This window comes from Lepidochelys olivacea (genome assembly GCF_965140295.1).
Source record: "Lepidochelys olivacea isolate rLepOli2 genome assembly, chromosome: 10".
Lineage (NCBI taxonomy): Eukaryota > Metazoa > Chordata > Testudines > Cheloniidae > Lepidochelys > Lepidochelys olivacea.
The window spans coordinates 22,103,762-22,122,653 of NC_140420.1; positions in this window are offsets into that span (position 1 = coordinate 22,103,762).

Here is an 18,892-nt window from a genome sequence, read left to right on the forward strand (position 1 = left end):
AAAATGGTGAGAAACTGAATTGGCGTTGGCTATTTTACTCAGATCAACTAATGAAATGTTCTGGTTTTGTTGCAAAATATTTGACAAGAATGCCAAATTGTTGCTTGCACTTTCCGGGTACAATTACTGATGCAACTTAGCTGATGCTCTGAAGCAACATGAAAAATCACCCAGCCATTTTACAGCCTATTCCAAATGGATGAAACTCAAGTCCAGGCTCAAGCTGAACAAATGCATACATACAGAAAACCAGCTCATTTATTAATGTAAAAACCCAGCACTGGAGGAATTGAGCATCTGATCTCAATTACCCTCTTCCTTGAAAAGAATAATTTGTCTCTCCAGAGCTCATTGGATAAGTTATTCACTGAACACAACAGTAATTTCATTGGTTTGGTAGAGCTCCTTGGGAAACACGATGATATCATGTGTGAGCAGCTACGTCAAGTAGTTCATAAAGAAGCTATGGACTATTATTGCAGCAAAACAATTCAAAATAAATTGACTGACCTTATGCCAAGGAAGGTGTTTGATAACATATTGACACGATTTGTCAAAGAGGAGTATTATGCCGTAATAATAGACTGCACTCCCAACATTAGTCACAGTAGAAACATGTCATTTACAGTACTATTTGTTGATAATGATGGCTGTATCCAAGTAAAGGATCACTTTATCTGTTTCAACTTTATTGGTGGACAACTCTACTGGAAAAGCCTAACAGAACTGTTTATAAATATTTTGAATGAGAATAAAATAAAGCTTTAAGACTGCCATGGCCAAGGCTATGACAACGGTGCAAACATGAAGGGAAGAAACAGTGGCATCCAGGTAAGAATCCTTGTGCTGAATCCAACAGCTTTGTTCGTGCTTTGTGGCTGCCATTCCCTCAACCTGGTTGCATCAGATGCAACACCATCTTCTTTAGATTCAGAATCTCTCTTGGGAGTACTGCAAAGGATATATGTCCTATTTTCAGCATCAACTATCAGGTAGAAGATCCTCTTGGATAATGTTACAAATCTGATCATGTAGCCACTAAGTGACTGGCTGGGAGAGCCGCACAGAAAGCATAAGGCCAGTGAAGTTCCAAGTGACGGAGGTTTACACCGCCCTGATGGAAATGGAGCAGTCGAGTAAAGTCGAGGCTAGAATCCGACAGGAGGTGCAAAGCGTAACAAACCAGATCACTAACTTCAAATTTCTGGTCTCAATTGTGGTTTGGCATGATATCCTGTTCCATGTAAACATTTGTAATGCCTTGCTTACAGCTCAATTGATGGACATCACAACCATTACTACTTTGATTAGAAGCTGCCTTGATTTCATTGTGGCTTACAGAGACAACGGATTTGAAGATGCCATCACTGCTGCCAAAGAAATGATGAAAAACTTAGGAGTTGAGCCTGTCTTCAAGGAAACTCATATTCATTGGAAGAAGAGACCGTTTGGTTACAAGTGCAGAGACGAGGTGATGGGAAACTCAGAAGAAAAATGCAAAAGGGAGTTTTTTTGCTTACTCATTGACATTGCTCGAGTGTCCATTGAAGAAAGGTTTGGACAAATGAAGCAAACTGGGAAGGGGGGTGTCAAGGTTCCTTCCCCACTCTGAACTCTAGGGTACAGATGCGGGGACCTGCATGAAAACCTCCTAAGCTTACTTTTACCAGCTTAGGTTAAAACTTCCCCAAGGTACAAAATTATTTTACCCTTGGATTTCCACTGCCACCACCAAACTTTATCTGGGTTTACTGGGAAATGTAGTTTGGACACGTCTTTCCCCCAAAATCCTCCCAACCCTTGCACCCCACTTCCTGGGGAAGGTTTGATAAAAATCCTCACCGATTTGCATAGGTGACCACAGACCCAAACCCTTGGATCTTAGAACAATGAAAAAGCATTCAGTTTTCTTACAAGAAGACTTTTAATAGAAGTAAAGGAATCACCTCTGTAAAATCAGGATGGTAGATACCTTACAGGGTAATTAGATTCAAAACATAGAGAACCCCTCTAGGCAAAACCTTAAGTTACAAAAAAGACACACAGACAGGAATAGTCATTCTATTCAGCACAGCTTCTTTTCTCAGCCATTTAAAGAAATCATCTAACACATACCTAGCTAGATTACTTACTAAAAGTTCTAAGACTCCATTCCTGTTCTGTCCCCGGCGAAAGCAGAATACAGACAGACACAGACACTTTGTTTTTCTCCCTCCTTCCAGCTTTTGAAAGTATCTTGTCTCCTCATTGGTCATTTTGGTCAGGTGCCAGCGAGGTTACCTTTAGCTTCTTAACCCTTTACACGTAAGAGGATTTTTCCTCTGGCCAGGAGGGATTTTAAAGGGGTTTACCCTTCCCTTTATATTTATGACAAGGGGGGTTGTATGATCTTAGTAAGCTGCTGTCGGACAGGAAAACACTCTTGAACAATTGTACGGACCTTCACCAGACGCTGACACATGGGGAATGTTCAGACATCAATGATAAAGACCTCTATGTCAAATTGGACAACAACCATCATATGTTGCCACACAGGAAGCACTCTTCACTCCAAGTTCTCCAGTTCATTCATGATACACAGCTGAAGGACACTTGTCCAAATGTGTGGATAGTTTTGAGGATTCTGCTCACACTGCTGGTCACAGATGTGAGTGGTGAGTGCAGCTTTTTGAAGCTCAGGCTCATTACAACATATCTTTGATCGACAATGGCCAATGAGAGACTGACATAATTTGCTATTTTATTGCTTGAAAATGCCATTAGCCAGTCTTTGGATCTCTCTGACACTGTGCTTCAGTTTGCGAGAGCAAAGGCAAGAAAAGTGACCTTTTGAAATAAAGACCTTAGGGTTAACATTCTAAGGTTGTCACCTACTGCAACACTACTGGTCCAACCAGTGTTGGTGCAACGTTCAATTTCTTCGTGTCAGTACTTTTCAGTTATTCTTAAAATTAAAAAGTTTCTATAAGCTTAGAAGAAATTATTGTTTTATTTGATTATATTAGGCATGAATAAATACAGATTTACAGATCCTAGTGTGCAAATTTATCATCTTATATGACAGGAATAAATCATGCATGCAAATCGTGCATCAAAGTCATGAAATGGGCAACAAATCTAATAAAAAATAAGGTATTCAAAAGTTTAACAAATGGGGAGGCAGGTGCAGAAGACGCTCCTCACCTGGGGAGCCATTTGGTCTATGGCTGGCCCATGACACATTGGAGATATTTATATACCTCACGGCAGCACTGAAACTCTCATTGAGTTCAATGGGAGCACGATTGGGTCCCTGTATAGACAATTTGGGTTTTGCCTCTTAAAGCTGGCATTTGTACAGGAAAACATTCAGAAATATTTTAGTACCTGCAGGAAGATAGATATTTTAAATCAACCTTGAGCTTGCTTGAAATTGTCTTCAATGGTACTAACTGTTTGAGTGAAGATTACTTGGAGTAAGGATTGCAGGTTTATGATCTATGGAGCCAACATTATAGGCAGAGAGGCCCAGTCTTCACTTAAAAATTGGATGGACCAAGCTACGTCACCCAAGGCTGTTAAAAATTTTGCACACTGAGCGCCGTGGTTAAGTCGACCAAACCCCCTGTTTTAGACATGGCTAAGTTGACAGAAGAATTCTTCCACTGACCTAGCTACCACATCTCAGAGGTGGATTAACTACAATGACAGAAAAACCCCTTCCATGGATGTAGGAAGAGTCTACACTACAGCACAGCTGCAGACCTGTAGCTGTGCTGCTGTAATGTAGATATAAGCCTGATACGGACTTAAAACTCAATTTGCTGTCCTCCAGTCCTGAGGCAAGTTCAGTTCCCCGAGCAACTTAAAATTGTCTCAGGGCTACTCTAAATTAGTGATGGCCTCTGACAGACTGTCTAGTGATGGGGGATCACTGGAGCACAGAACAGTAGAGTTTTGAAGGAACAGGAATTATTACTAGTTATGCTTCAAAAAGTATAGCCACTATGACTTTTTTTAATCTATTCAACAAGCAATGTTATCCTCTCTTTCCGGGTCTTCTGTTGTAAAGTAAAACCTCTTTCCGGGTCTTCTGTTGTAAAGTAAAAAGATCTTCTTCTGACCTGAAGAGCTCTGTGTAGCTTGAAAGCTTATCTCTTTCACCAACAGAAGTTGGTCCAATAAAAGATATTACCTCACCCATCTCGCCTCTCTCAGTCGTGGTCTACTCTACAAACTTATGTGGCTCAGGGGTGTGGAAAATCTAGGAGGGCTTCTCCTGTTGACATAGCTACTGCCTCTCGGGGAGATGGAGTACCTACGCTGATGGCAGAAGCTCTCTTATCAGTGAAGGTAGCATCTTCACTAAACACTATCGTGGTGCAGCTGCGTTGCAGCAGCACTGTAAGTGTAGACAAGTCCTAAGAAAAAGCAGGAGCAGCGGCAGAAGCAGCCAAAGCAGGGACCACTGCCCTGGGAGAGAGGGGGTAAAACAGGGCATAGCCAGGCTCCCAGCATCAGAACTGTGCAGAGGTGACCCCTCACACACACCCAAATGGCACTAAAACCCACGTAGTACCTCCCCCTGCCACGTGGCCTTAAGAAAAAACTGCAGAAAAAAAAAACCACCCAGAGACTCCAATCACTAAGAACAGCTGCAAGAAGCAGCAAAAACAGGGATATTTGGACATTCAGGGGACTTTCTATAGTTCTGACTGCATTTCTGTGCCCTTTGCTGATCGACTGTTTGCTTCAATCCTCTCTTTCAGTCTGTTCATGTCAGCTTCACTCCATCTACCCCTCCCACCCTGCCTTGTCCCCCTCACCTTCCCTTCCATGTCCCCTCTCCCTTCAGTTTCTTTCCATTTATCTTGTCCCCTCTTAACTAAACCCACCCAGCAAACCAACACACACACAAAACCACCACCATGGAACTAACATGAAGTTTACTGCCATCACATTGTTACTCAGTTTGTGTATTATACCTCTTTCCCCACCATATCTCTGTCTTCTCTATGTAGACTGTAAGCTCTTTGGGGCAGATACTGTTGCCACTCTGTTTGTATAGGGCGTAGCACAATGGGGCCCCCATTCTTGACGGGTCCTTAGGCACTATCATAATAAGCATGTTTAATCATAGTAAGGTGACAATGGATAAAGCAGATCATAGCTCTACGATCTGGGAATTCAGTTTCAAAAGTGACTTCTGCATCTGAGGCCAATTGAGGCCGAGTATGTTACAGAGGCATAATCAGCATTATCCAGCCTGCAGGACAGGAGAATACAGATGACACTGTCATTAACTTCACAAATTGCCACTCACCCCATTCTCGCTGCTGGAAGTACTGAGCTCTGATAGTGAATTTTCCCCAGATAGGGTGGTGGAAGGAAATACAAAAGAAATGTCTACTCATTTAAAAAGAACACAAAATAAGCTCTGCAACACTTGTCTGACTAAAGTATTATTTTTTCTTATTGAAGGCCTTCCTCAGCTCTTTGCAAATCAGTAACAAAAGGTTAATTGCATAATATTTAAGAACTGTTATCAGTTTTCAGGAAAAAACTGTTGTCATTACACAGACGTGTAGGTAATTGACTTTTATTCTCAGCTTCTTGCTTACATCTTTTCTCTCCTCTCGTAATGATTAATAACTTGTCAAAAGTCAAAAACAATTAGTCGTCAAAAGCACATATCTTCAAGAGAAGATTAGTGTTATAGATTAACATTTGTCTTTGATTCCCCCAGTAATTACTGATCCAGATAATAAGCCTATCTTCAACTGACTCATATCACATTACTATGCAGGTGATCTCATTTTCATAGAATGTTAAAGTCATGAAGTAAATACTGCTATTTATTCATTTTTTAAGGTATCACTGTTTGAGTAAGTGGATTCGTGCCTTGGTACATTGGTTATGGACAACACTGCCTGTCTCACTTATGACATCAGTTTGAAGCCAGTCTAGTGTCTTACAAAACACCATGCAGACAGACCTTCATGGGGCTTCTTAGGGCATCAGGGCCTAGAAAGGCCACCATTAAGACACTATGTCAATGGAGTTCTGTGTTCTTAGCCCAGTGGTCAAATTTTCCCATAAGAAAACAATTGCCACATTTTTTTTATTCATAGGCAACAACATTGGCCATCTCAGCACAGAAGCCAAAAACCTAATGGATGTGTAAATGTAAGATGTGAGGCACATTGTCAGGACATTCTGAGCAGTCTCTGTACCTCATACTTATTATGTAGTTAAAACGAGTAGTTCAGCACACATGGCTATCAATCTAGCACCTTTCATAGGCATGAAACTCAAATTAAACAAACATAATTTCATTATTTAAACCAGATTGGCTGAACAAGAAGTAGGACTGAGTGGACTTGCAGTCTCTAAAATTTTACATTGTTTTATTTTTAATGCAGGTTTTTTGTACATAATTCTACATTTGTAAGTTCAACTTTCATGATAAAGAGACTGCACTACAGTACTTGTATTAGGTGAATTGAAAAATACTATTTCTTTTGTTTTTTTACAGTGCAAATACTTGTAATCAAAAATAAATATAAAGTGGACATTGTACACTTTGTATCCTGTGTTGTAATTGAAATAAATATATTTGAAAATGTAGAAAACATCCAGAAATATTTAAACTATTATTATTTAACAGGGTGATTCTAATTTTTAATCATGTGATTAATCACGACTAATTTTTAATCGCTTGACAGCCCTATTAAAAATGTAAATAATCTAAATGGGTGCATTGGCACAAACATCAAACAACATATACTAAATTTTCTAAAAGGTACCAATTTGGGCTCATATAGAAAAATAAACTGAGTTACAGGCATTACATAGTCTTTTCTACAAGGACAAATTAGTTGCCTAATACAAAATAGGTCCTTGCTGTCAAGGGAAAAATGGGATTTTAATATTTGATTCCTGATCCAAAGCTCACAGAAGTCAATGGAAAGACTCCCTTTAACTTAACTGGGCTCTGAATCAGGCCTTTGGAGATGTGATTGCAAACATCACTTCTATGTTGAAGACCCTAGGGAAAAATGCAAAATGGGAATGTCATGGAGATAAATGTGCTAATAGTGGTATCTAAGTACATTAGACTGGGGATGGGGGAGTATGAATTGGGGGAGTTCTTATAATGTCTGGGAAATTTTGAAACTAAAGTGGAAATACGACTAACTTTTTCATTTTAAAGCTCCTAAATAACTTTATTTGTACTAGAAACATGGTAGCTAGTCAGATATCATCTAATTTCTAGAAATCTATTAATTTAATGCTAATAAGAAATATAAAACCTGATACTCACAAGAATAAGGCTTTACAGTATCACATTTAACTTCAGGGATATCGCTCCCCATGGGAAGATTCACAAGCTTAGGCACCTCTGTTATGTAGCTAAAACTACATAAACACTAGAAGTACTGAAATTCTGTTCAGCTATTATTGTTTACATCTATAGTATATGTGCAAATATGAATTAATACAGCAGTATGGTATTTTTCTTGGTACTTGTCTTGTATTTCTCTACCTGACAAAATACTTTTGCCACTCTGTAGTTGGAATGCAACAAAACAACAATTAGTTTTTGCAAATAAGGTTTATATGGAATGAACCTAATGTAGCTATTAATGAAAATGTTTACTGGTTGCATACAAAATGAGCTTTACTTTAGAGGCTTCAGTGTTTGATATATATAGAATTTGCTGAAAAATACAGAATTATATAAATCTGTATTCCCTTGGCCAATATTTTCCTTGTCTTTGAATCCTTATTTACACATCACAGCTAATATAATGCTCTTGCCACTTCATCTGTTCTGTTTCTTACTACTTCTTTTTCTTACAATTATGCAGTATAGTAATAGTTTAAAAACAAGTAAAATATAAAGTTTTTAATATAATTCATTTCATTTAAAATAATTACACAAAAACAGAACACCACAAAATATTTTAGCCCTAGATATTACTCTAACAAATCTAGTAAATGACAGCCCTCTAGTGGCTAAATGCATGTATGATCATACAACTATAATGTACTAACAAACCATACTCTAGTAAAAAGAAAAGGAGTACTTGTGGCACCTTGGAGACTAACAAATGTATCTGAGCATAAGCTTTCGTGAGCTACAGCTCACTTCATCGGATGCATTCAGTGGAAAATACAGTGGGGAGATTTCTATACATACAGAACATGAAACAATGGGTGTTACCATACACACTGTAAGGAGATTGATCATTTAAGGTGAGCTATTACCAGCAGGAGAGCGGGGGGGAAGAAAACCTTTTGTAGTGATAATCAAGGTGGGCCATTTCCAGCAGTTGACAAGGACGTCTGAGGAACAGTGGGGGTGGGGGGTGTGGGGGAAATAAACATGGGGAAATAGTTTTACTTTGTGTAATGACCCATCCAGTCCCAGTCTTTATTCAAGCCTAAGTTAATGGTATCCAGTTTGCAAATTAATTCCAATTCAGCAGTCTCTCATTGGAGTCTGTTTTTGAAGGTTTTTTTGTTGAAGAATTGCAACTTTTAGGTCTGTAATCGAGTGACCAAAGAGATTGAAGTGTTCTCCGACTGGTTTTTGAATGTTATAATTCCTGACGTCTGATTTGTGTCCATTTATTCTTTTACATAGAGACTGTCCGGTTGGCAGAGGGGCATTGCTGGCACATGATGGCATATATCACATTGGTAGATGTGCAGGTGAACGAGCCTCTGATAGTGTGGCTGATGTGATTAGGCCCTATGATGGTGTCCCCTGAATAGATATGTGGACACAGTTGGCAACGGGCTTTGTTGCAAGGATACGTTCCTGGGTTAGTGGTTCTGTTGTGTGGTGTGTGGTTGCTGGTGAGTATTTGCTTCAGGTTGGGGGGCTGTCTTGAAGCAAGGACTGGCCTGTCTCCCTAGATCTGTGAGAGTGATGGGTCGTCCTTCAGGGTAGGTTGTAGATCCTTGTTGATGCGTTGGAGAAGTTTTAGTTGGGGGGCTGAAGGTGATGGCTAGTGGCGTTCTGTTATTTTCTTTGTTGGGCCTGTCCTGTAGTAGGTGACTTCTGGGTACTGTTCTGGCTCTGTCAATCTGTTTCTTCATTTCAGCAGGTGGGTACTGTAGTTGTAAGAATGCTTGATAGAGATCTTGTAGGTGTTTGTCTCTGTCTGAGGGGTTGGAGCAAATGCGGTTGTATCATAGAACTTGGCTGTAGACAATGGATCATGTGGTGTGGTCTGGATGAAAGCTGGAGGCATGTAGGTAGGCATAGCGGTCAGTAGGTTTCCGGTATAGGGTGGTGTTTATGTGACCATTGCTTATTAGCACCGTAGTGTCCAGGAAGTGGATCTCTTGTGTGGACTGGTCCAGGCTGAGGTTGATGGTGGGATGGAAATTGTTGAAATCATGGTGGAATTCCTCAAGGGCTTCTTTTCCATGGGCCAGATGATGAAGACGTCATCAAGGTAGCGCAAGTAGAGTAGGAGCATTAGGGGACAAGAGCTGAGGAAGCGTTGTTCTAAGTCAGCCATAAAAATGTTGGGAAATGGCTGAATAAGTCCTAAATTATAGTGGGCAATATTCCCACATTTCTCCACCATATTATGTTATACTGAAAAATATATCATTAGTGGCCTGCTGAGTAGACTAAATATAAAGTTCCTACACACTTAGCATAAATACTTTCAGTGGCAGAATAAACTCACTTCTTCACATTTGGAACGATGTCTCTTTCATGTACTTGTACATGCATGTTAAGGCAGTATTTAAAACCTGTACTGTTGTCCTGTATGGTTGTGGGTGGTACCCGAATGAATTGGGCAGCTATAAAAAAATCTATAATTAGTGTTTGTAATGATGATGGGCACAGTTTGGGAATGATTTCATGAGAAATTGGTAAGGAATTTGTGTATATTTAAGTAATGGCTCTGAAACAAAGTGGTTTCAAAGTAATCTTCTGATCTGAAGACTTTTCTCAGTTTAGATTATCCAAACCGAAGGATTCAGCAGATGCTCTGAAAACGTAACTCGAAGCAAACATTTCTAACATGATCCAACTCAAGATAGAAATGTGATATAAAAATTTCTTGAAGTTAACTTGGAGTCAGCAAACACTAAAAGGGTATGACTTAGTGCATTCTCTTCTGGCTTTTCTGGATAAAATTAATTGGCAAGGTAGAATTACCAACAAGCCTTCCCCGCATTTTATTTGGCCTCCTCACCATAAAAAGAGATAAAAACGTATTGGAAGAATGGCTTGAAGTTTACTTTTTTATTATTTGCTGTATATATTATGTGTCACCTATCAAACACTCTGGGTTTTGCACAGATGCATGCAATTATCCTCCTATAATGGTGGTTTTCTTAACTTCTCAGCATATCTTTAAAAAAGGGAAGACACTTGCTTCTGAAATTTTTGCCTTTCCCCCTCAAGACTGACACACACAACATTAACACCATCTTCTACCCAATAAATCACCCCCAACCAATCAAAATAAAAAAAAATTACTCTGAAATAAATCAGACTAGACAAAATTAATAATCTAATCAAAAATAATAAAATATTGCATTAAATCATCAATTAGGTCAAATAATAAACAATAAAATAATCATCTAAATACCAATATCAAAACCAAAGTCCTACCCAAGCACAGTTTTTACACTGAAAAGGGAAAAGTGCCAGAAGGTCCATGGAGTCCACGAAGAATTTAGCTATCACTATTGATTTTACGTGGAAGGCATACAAATATTAGTGATCGGCAGCATAAAATCCTAAAATAGTATATTTTGTTTTTTGGTTAGAGGATATTAGCAAGTACGAATATAGAAATTATAATAGAGTACAGATGGATTTTAGGGATCTACATACACATGTAGTCACCCTACCACAGTCTTTCCCTGGGTAGAACCAGACCAGAATCAGTGCCCTACCAGGACATTGAATATGTATTCCCTTCCCCATAGGTCATCAAATATGTTTTTCTTGCTCCAGATGAGCCTAGAAAAGGCGTTTTGTGACCAAAGCCCTCTCTTTGTCCAGCTACACATAGGAAAGCCCTGATGTGTGTCAATAGGCTTTTCTGTTACATGGAACATCCTGTCTGGAACAGAAAAATGCGATCTATTGACTGTCAAATATTCTGTATAGTCATATCTTTGACAGGAAAAGCCAAATCAGGGTCTAAAAATAAGTTATGGTGAGTTCTGGTTATATAGAGGTTTTTCTAAATTCATCTGGAGTCCTGGCAAAAATATTGGGATGGGAAATCTGATTAGAGTACCTCCTGACAGTTAAAATAGTATGACATTGCAGTGTAGACAGAACAACAACACAATTCAGTCATGTTCCCAGCCCTAGTGGGCAAGGCTGCAGCAAGATCTCCACTCCCCCTTCACAAGCCTGTACAGAGATTAACATTCAGAATCCAATTCTGTAGACTTGCAGAGTAATTTCCCTAACACCCTCTCAATATCATCGTTACTAAAATCTATAGGACTTCTCCATAAGAGGATGTTTGGCCTTATTAATAAAAGTATTTTGGGGGGAGGGATAGCTCAGTGGTTTGAGCATTGGCCTGCTAAACCCAGGGTTGTGAGTTCAATCCTTGAGGGGGCCATCTAGGGATCTGGGGCAAAAATTGGGGATTGGCCCTGCTTTGAGCAGGGGGTTGGACTAGATGACCTCCTGAGGTCCCTCCCAACCCTGATATTCTATGATTCTAAGCCAGGTGTTTCAGCGATTGGGGAGGAGCAGAGGATTGGGCCAGAAGGGAAAGGGGAAGAAGAGCTGTCAAGCTTTCTGATCCCTCCTCCCCACTGCTGGAGAGCTCTGTCTCCTTCCTGCAGCCATGATTTGCTTCTTACACCCCAAGAGGCAGAGAAGTGGGGAAAGCAACCAATCAGAGGGAGATTTCCCCCAGGCAGGGCTGAAATATGTGCCCTACACTGCAGCACTAGTTGTATTTCAACAACACTGAACTTTGAGACTAGTAAAGCAGGATGGGTTGATTTAAATCATGGTTTAAATCATCAATTTTAATATTGTTTTGCTTTTGTACTTTTTAGTTATTTTCCTAAGGAAAGGATACATTCTCATTTGTTGGTAACTATTAGTTGATTTGCAAATAAATATACCCTTTACACTAAATTTAGTACTACTTTTTGCTGACCAGCTGGATACACTATATCTATGCACATTTATTTAAGCAGTTATGTGGCTCAATTTACATTTATTCAGATTCTTAATTTTTGATTTTTTATTGTGGTAGAAAATGGTGAATGATTCATTTCTTATTTATTAGAAGATGATTTTTTTTTACCTGTGATTTGTGTCAAGCTCTGTTTGAATGGAAATTCAAATTCAACTTTTTTTTAAAATAAAACTACCTTCGATGTACTTGAGACATAACAAAAAGAGAGTTTATCAAAACATGTTTTGTATTTAAAACTAATTGAATTATTAAACAAAGAAAGTATTAGCCTTAGTTAGTGAATTGAACCATTTGTTTCTGGTCACCATATCCTTCAAGATTTCAACAAGTAGAAATCACCCTCTCAAGCCTAATTTTAATTCATAGATTGGAAGAGGACAAGTTTTCCTGCTTTTTCAACTCCCAGTTGGTTTCTTAACTTAGTCATTGAACTGAACTAGTTGAATAAACGGAATTTAAGAAAATATTTCTCTGTACCTGCAGAGAAAGCATGGGCTCTCAAAAGCTCATTTAACACTTTAACAAACTCTGGTTCCAGGTATTTAGCCAGTGATGTCACCAGCATACTGGTTTGATTTTTTTAAAAAACTCTAGCAGGAAATATACTTAATACTTAATTTTAATTAAGAATTAAATACTTAATACTATTAATACTATTTTTGTATTTAACAAATTATTTTAATAGATTATACAAAGTTTAGGCCTTAACATACGTTAAACAATTTCAAATTTAATTTTAAATAGGTGTATTTTTAAAATATAAACCTGTATTTGATTTAAGTTTAAAAAATATGATTTAAATAAAAAACAAATTGTTTTTAATTATCCATTGTTATCCAGCCTGTAGTAAAGAGACAATATAGCAAGAATAAAGAGACAATAATTCAAAACTCCTTATTATGTAGAGACTGAGAATATATTATTTTCAAGTTTCACTTGCTCTTCTTAGAGGGCCCAGGCTCATATTCAAAATGTTGATTTGGTAATATAAGTAGGTGGTGCTCCCAAAATGCTCTGAAATAAGGACATCCATAAACTGACTCCCCCTTTCTTAGTCTCTGAATCATAAAATATAAACCTCAGCCTAAACTTTTTCCCAAATGTGGATGTTCCTAGGGTTTCCTTTTTCTTTGTCTTTGTCATGAGATTCCTGTGCCTCAGAGACACATTCCAAATCCTCTTATGCTCCTAGAGTAGAGCAAGTTGGACACCAATTATCTGGCCTTAGAATATCTCAGAAAAATTAGCTCTGCGTCCATAAACACAGTTTATACACCTGACACAAGGATTACGCTGTACAAGAGTCCTGCATCTGCAAGGTCCAGCATCAGGCACACGGACAGAGACAGCTCTGTGATTTGCAGTTTTAGGTTTTGCAGCTTCAAATCTAAATCAGTTTAGAAGCTGAGGTGCAATACATAAACTTTCTGGTGTCTTACCATGTGCATTAATAAAACTTTGAATACACTCAGGAAAGTTAACGATGCTCAAAGGTAATTCTTTAAATCGGTATCACTTGCAACAAAAATGTAGTCATTCACTGTGTAGCTTCCACTCTTCATAAGAAAGAATGCCGTGTTCTGTGAAGCTTTGCCCTGAGCAAATAAGCAGACCTACCACTATCACTCATACTGGCTTAATTTATGGTAAATTTTAAGAATCTCACGCATGGCTATCATTAGGATTTATGGGGCCTTATGCAGTATTATTAAACTGGTGCCCCTATGCTCCACTGAAGGCAGTTCCCAGCTGGCGCCACTGACCCGAGTGTGTCATAGAATATCAGGGTTGGAAGGAACCTCAGGAGGTCACCTAGTCCAACCCCCTGCTTGAAGCAGGATCAATCCCCAACTAAATCATCCCAGCCAGGACTTTCTCAAACCTGACCTTAAAAACTTCTAAGGAAGGAGATTCCACCACTTCCCTAGGTAACGCATTCCAGTGTTTTACCACCCTCCTAGTGAAAAAGCTTTTCCTAATATCCAGTCTAAACCTCCCCCACTGCAACTTGAGACCATTACTTCTTGTTCTGTCATCATCTGCTACCACTGAGAACAGTCTAGATCCATCCTCTTTGGAACCCCCTTTCAGGTAGTTGAAAGCAGCAATCAAATCCCCCCTCATCTTCTCTTCCGCAGACTAAACAATCCCAGTTCCCCCAGTCCCCTAATCATTTTTGTTGCCCTCCACTGGACTCTTTCCAAATTTTTCCACATTCTTCTTGTAGTGTGGGGCCCAAAACTGGACACAGTACTCCAGATGAGGCCTCACCAATGTCGAATAGAGGGGAAAGATCACATCCCTCGAGCTGCTGGCAATGCCCCTACTTATACATCCCAAAATGCCATTGGCCTTCTTGCAACAAGGGCACACTGTTGACTCAGATCCAGCTTCTCATCCACTGTAACCCCTAAGTCCTTTTCTGCAGAACTGCTGCCTAGCCATTCGGTCCCTAGTCTGTAGCGGTGCATGGGATTCTTCCGTCCTAAGTGCAGGACTCTGCACATGTCCTTGCTGAACTTCATCAGATTTTTTTTGGCCCAATCCTCTAATTTGTCTAAGTTCCTCTGTATCCTATCCCTACCCTCCAGCGTATCTACCTCTCCTCCCAGTTTAGTGTCATCTGCAAACTTGCTGAGTGTGCAATCCACACCATCCTCCAGATCATTTAGGAAGATATTGAACAAAACCGGCCCGAGGACTGACCCTTGGGGCACTCCACTTGATACCGGCTGCCAATTAGACATGGAGCCACTGATCACTACCCGTTGAGCCCGACAATCTAGCCAGCTTTCTCTCCACCTTATCGTCCATTCATCCAGCCCATACTTCTTTCACTTGCTGGCAAGAATACTGTGGGAGACCGTGTCAAAAGCTTTGCTAAAGTCAAGGAACAACACGTCCACTGCTTTCCCCTCATCCTTTATCTCGTCATAGAAGGCAATTAGATTAGTCAGGCATGACTTGCCCTTGGTGAATCCATGCTGACTGTTCCTAATCACTTTCCTCTCCTCTAAGTGCTTCAGAATTGATTCCTTGAGGACCTGCTCCATGATTTTTCCAGGGATTGGGGTGAGGCTGACTGGCCTGTAGTTCCCAGGATCCTCCTTCTTCCCTCTTTTAAAGATGGGCACTACATTAGCTTTTTTCCAGTCGTCCAGGACCTCCCCCAGTCACCATGAGTTTTCAAAGATAATGGCCAATGGCTCTGCAATCACATCCGCCAACTTCTTTAGCACTCTCGGATGCAGCGCATCCGGCCCCATGGACTTGTGCTCATCTAGCTTTTCTAAATAGTCCCGAACCACTTCTTTCTCCACAGACGGCTGGTCACCTCCTCCCCATGCTGTGCTGCCCAGTGCAGTAGTCTGGGAGCTAACCTTGTTCATGAAGACAGAGGCAAAAAAAGCATGAGTACATTAACTTTCTCCACATCCTCTGTCACTAGGTTGCCTCCCTCATTCAGCAAGGGGCCCACACTTTCCTTGACTTTCTTCTTGTTGCTAACATACCTGAAGAAACCCTTCTTGTTACTCTTAACATCTCTTGCTAACTGCACCTCCAGGTGTGATTTGGCCTTCCTGATTTCACTCCTGCATGCCCGAGCAATATTTTTATACTCTTCCCTGGTCATTTGTCCAATCTTCCACTTCTTGTAAGCTTCTTTTTTGTGTTTAAGATCAGCAAGGATTTCACTGTTAAGCCAAGCTGGTCGCCTGCCATATTTACTATTCTTTCTACACATTGGGATGGTTTGTCCCTGTAACCTCAATAAGGATTCTTTAAAATAAAGCCAGCTCTCCTGGACTTCTTTCCCCCTCATGTTATTCTCCCAGGGAATCCTGCCCATCAGTTCCCTGAGGTTGTGAAAATCTGCTTTTCTGAAGTCCAGGGTCCGTATTCTGCTGCTCTCCTTTCTTCCCTGTGTCAGGATCCTGAACTCAACCATCTCATGGTCACTCCCTCCCAGGTTCCCATCCACTTTTGCTTCCCCTACTAATTCTTCCCGGTTTGTGAGCAGCAGGTCAAGAAGAGCTCTGCCCCTAGTTGGTTCCTCCAGCACTTGCACCAGGAAATTGTCCCCTACCCTTTCCAAAAACTTCCTGGATTGTCTGTGCACCGCTGTATTGCTCTACCAGCAGGGTAATTGAAGTCTCCCATGAGAACCAGGGCCTGCAATCTAGTAACTTCCATGAGTTGCCAGAAGAAAGCCTCGTCCACCTCATCCCCTGGATCCGGTGGTCTATAGCAGACTCCCACCACAACATCACCCTTGTTGCTCACACTTCTAAACTTAATCCAGAGACACTCAGGTTTTTCTGCAGTTTCATACCGGGGCTCTGAGCAGTCATACTGCTCTCTTACATACTATGCAACTCCCCCACCTTTTCTGTCCTGCCTGTCCTTCCTGAACAGTTTATATCCATCCATGACAGTACTCCAGTCATGTGAGTTATCCCACCAAGTCTCTGTTATTCCAATCATAATTCCTTGACTGTGCCAGGACTTCCAGTTCTCCCTGCTTGTTTCCCAGGCTTCTTGCATTTGTGTAGAGGCACTTGAGATAACTTGCTGTTTGTCCTGCTTTCTTAGTATGAGGCAGGAGCCCTCCCTTTTTGCATACTCCTGCTTGTGCTTCCTCCCGGTATCCCACGTCCCCACTTACCTCAGGGCTTTGGTCTCCTTCTCTCGGTGAACCTAGTTTAAAGCCCTCCTCACTAGGTTAGCCAGCCTGCTTGCGAAGATGCTCTTCCCTCTCTTCGTTAGATGGAGCCCATCTCTGCCTAGCACTCCTCCTTCTCGGAACACCATCCCATGATCAAAGAACCCAAAGCCTTCTCTCTGACACCACCTGCATAGCCATTCGTTGACTTCCATGATTCGACGGTCTCTACCCAGGCCTTTTCCTTCTATGGGGAGGATGGACGAAAACACCACTTGCGCCTCCAACACCTTTATCCTTTTTCCCAGAGCCACATAGTCTGCAGTGATCCGCTCAAGGTCATTCGTGGCAGTATCATTGGTGCCCACGTGGAGAAGCGGGAAGGGGTGTCGAGGGGACACAGCCACTACCCCCGCCCGCGGACCCCCAGAACTCCCCCATTGCTGATATACACCGAGCTTTGTACACAGCAGATACTGTGGCAGTAGCTCAAGGCGGGCATCCCGCTGTCACATGGGGGCTGCATCTTGTCAGAGCCCACAGCCCTCCTGGTTCTCCACAAGTATTTTGACAGGAAGTACCAAGCAGAAATAACAATAACAATAATACAAGTGTGTGTGTGACAGAGTGTGTGAGAGAGACAGAGAGAGCCTGTGTGTGTGTGACAGTGTGTTGGGGGACTGTGACTCATGAGAGGCAGAGTATATGTGGGTGTGAGAGCCAGTCTGTGTGTGAGAGAGACTGTGTGTGTTAGGGAAGTGTGAGAGATAGTGAGCGCACTGTCACTTTAAGTCCCCTGCGCCGCTCAGCCCGGCTTCCCCCCCCCCCCCCCGACTCAGGTGGAAGTTTGGCTCCTCCTGTCCTGGCCCCAGCTCAGCCCCCGTTGGAGACCAAGCAGCGCAGGCAGGCAGGGTCCAGGAAGGGACTCCACTCCGGGCAGCGGTGGGCCAGGCTGCAGCACCGCCACTGACCATCCACACCACTCTGGGCTCCCTGGGACTGGGGCAGCAGAGCTGGAGACCGGAGCCCTCAGCTGGCCTGCTGAGGAGCGAGTGAGGCAGGGTTGGGGTCGAGGAGAAGCCTGCCAGACCAGCACAGGGGAGGGGCTGGTGAAGAGAGGATTCCAGCTGTGGGCAGTGAGGGGAATGGTGCCCCAAATTTTTGGGTACCCTACGCAGCCGCGTATGCTGCATATATCCAAGGACAGCTGCTAATGAAGACATTTGTAATGTATTTCAATGAGACATTTAAAATCTGACTCATTTTAAACTGACATTTCTCTGAACTCTTGTAGAACTCTCCAAATATTTGCTCCCTTACAATACCAGCCATTCTATTCTTTTCTTAACCAAGAAAGGTATGCAGCTACCCTTTCCTTCAGCAACAGCAGATGATCATTAGTTTAAAATTCATTCACTCGTCCATATGTCACAGACATAATCGTTGTCTGAAGATCTGTACTATGGACCTACCACTCTTGCACAGTTGAAGGGAAATATCTGTGTTTTAGATTAATTATTTTGCAGTTCCCTGCCTCTTGTGGTAAATGATTTGGCAATGTAAATTAACAAAAGACTGATTTTTTAAAATAATTTTAAAAATGTCTTAATTTAAATGATCATGTACTGCAGCATAGGCCTGGTAACAAAAAATACCAATACTGGTGTAATGAAGAGTAAGTACATCTGTATTAATATGTAAATTACAAAAGTGGAGTATGGTAGGGAACTAATCTGAGAAAATCAAGTGTAACCTACCCACCTTCTGGGTGTAGTGTTCTGTCCCATTCTATCTGAGATCACTTAGAGATTAATGAGTCTCTTCTACAGCTTTAGTTAAGGGCTATATTGTTTTTAGTTTATGCAGTAGAGGCTCATGCATTTAGCTTCAGACATCCCAGGTTCGATCCTGCCCGCTGACGACTGGGGTCTGTCAGTGTTACACAAGCAGTTTTGGTTTTTTTAATTAAAAAAAAAATCCCACTTACCCAGAGCTAGTAATATGGAACAGTTTGGAATACACAATTCTTGAGAGG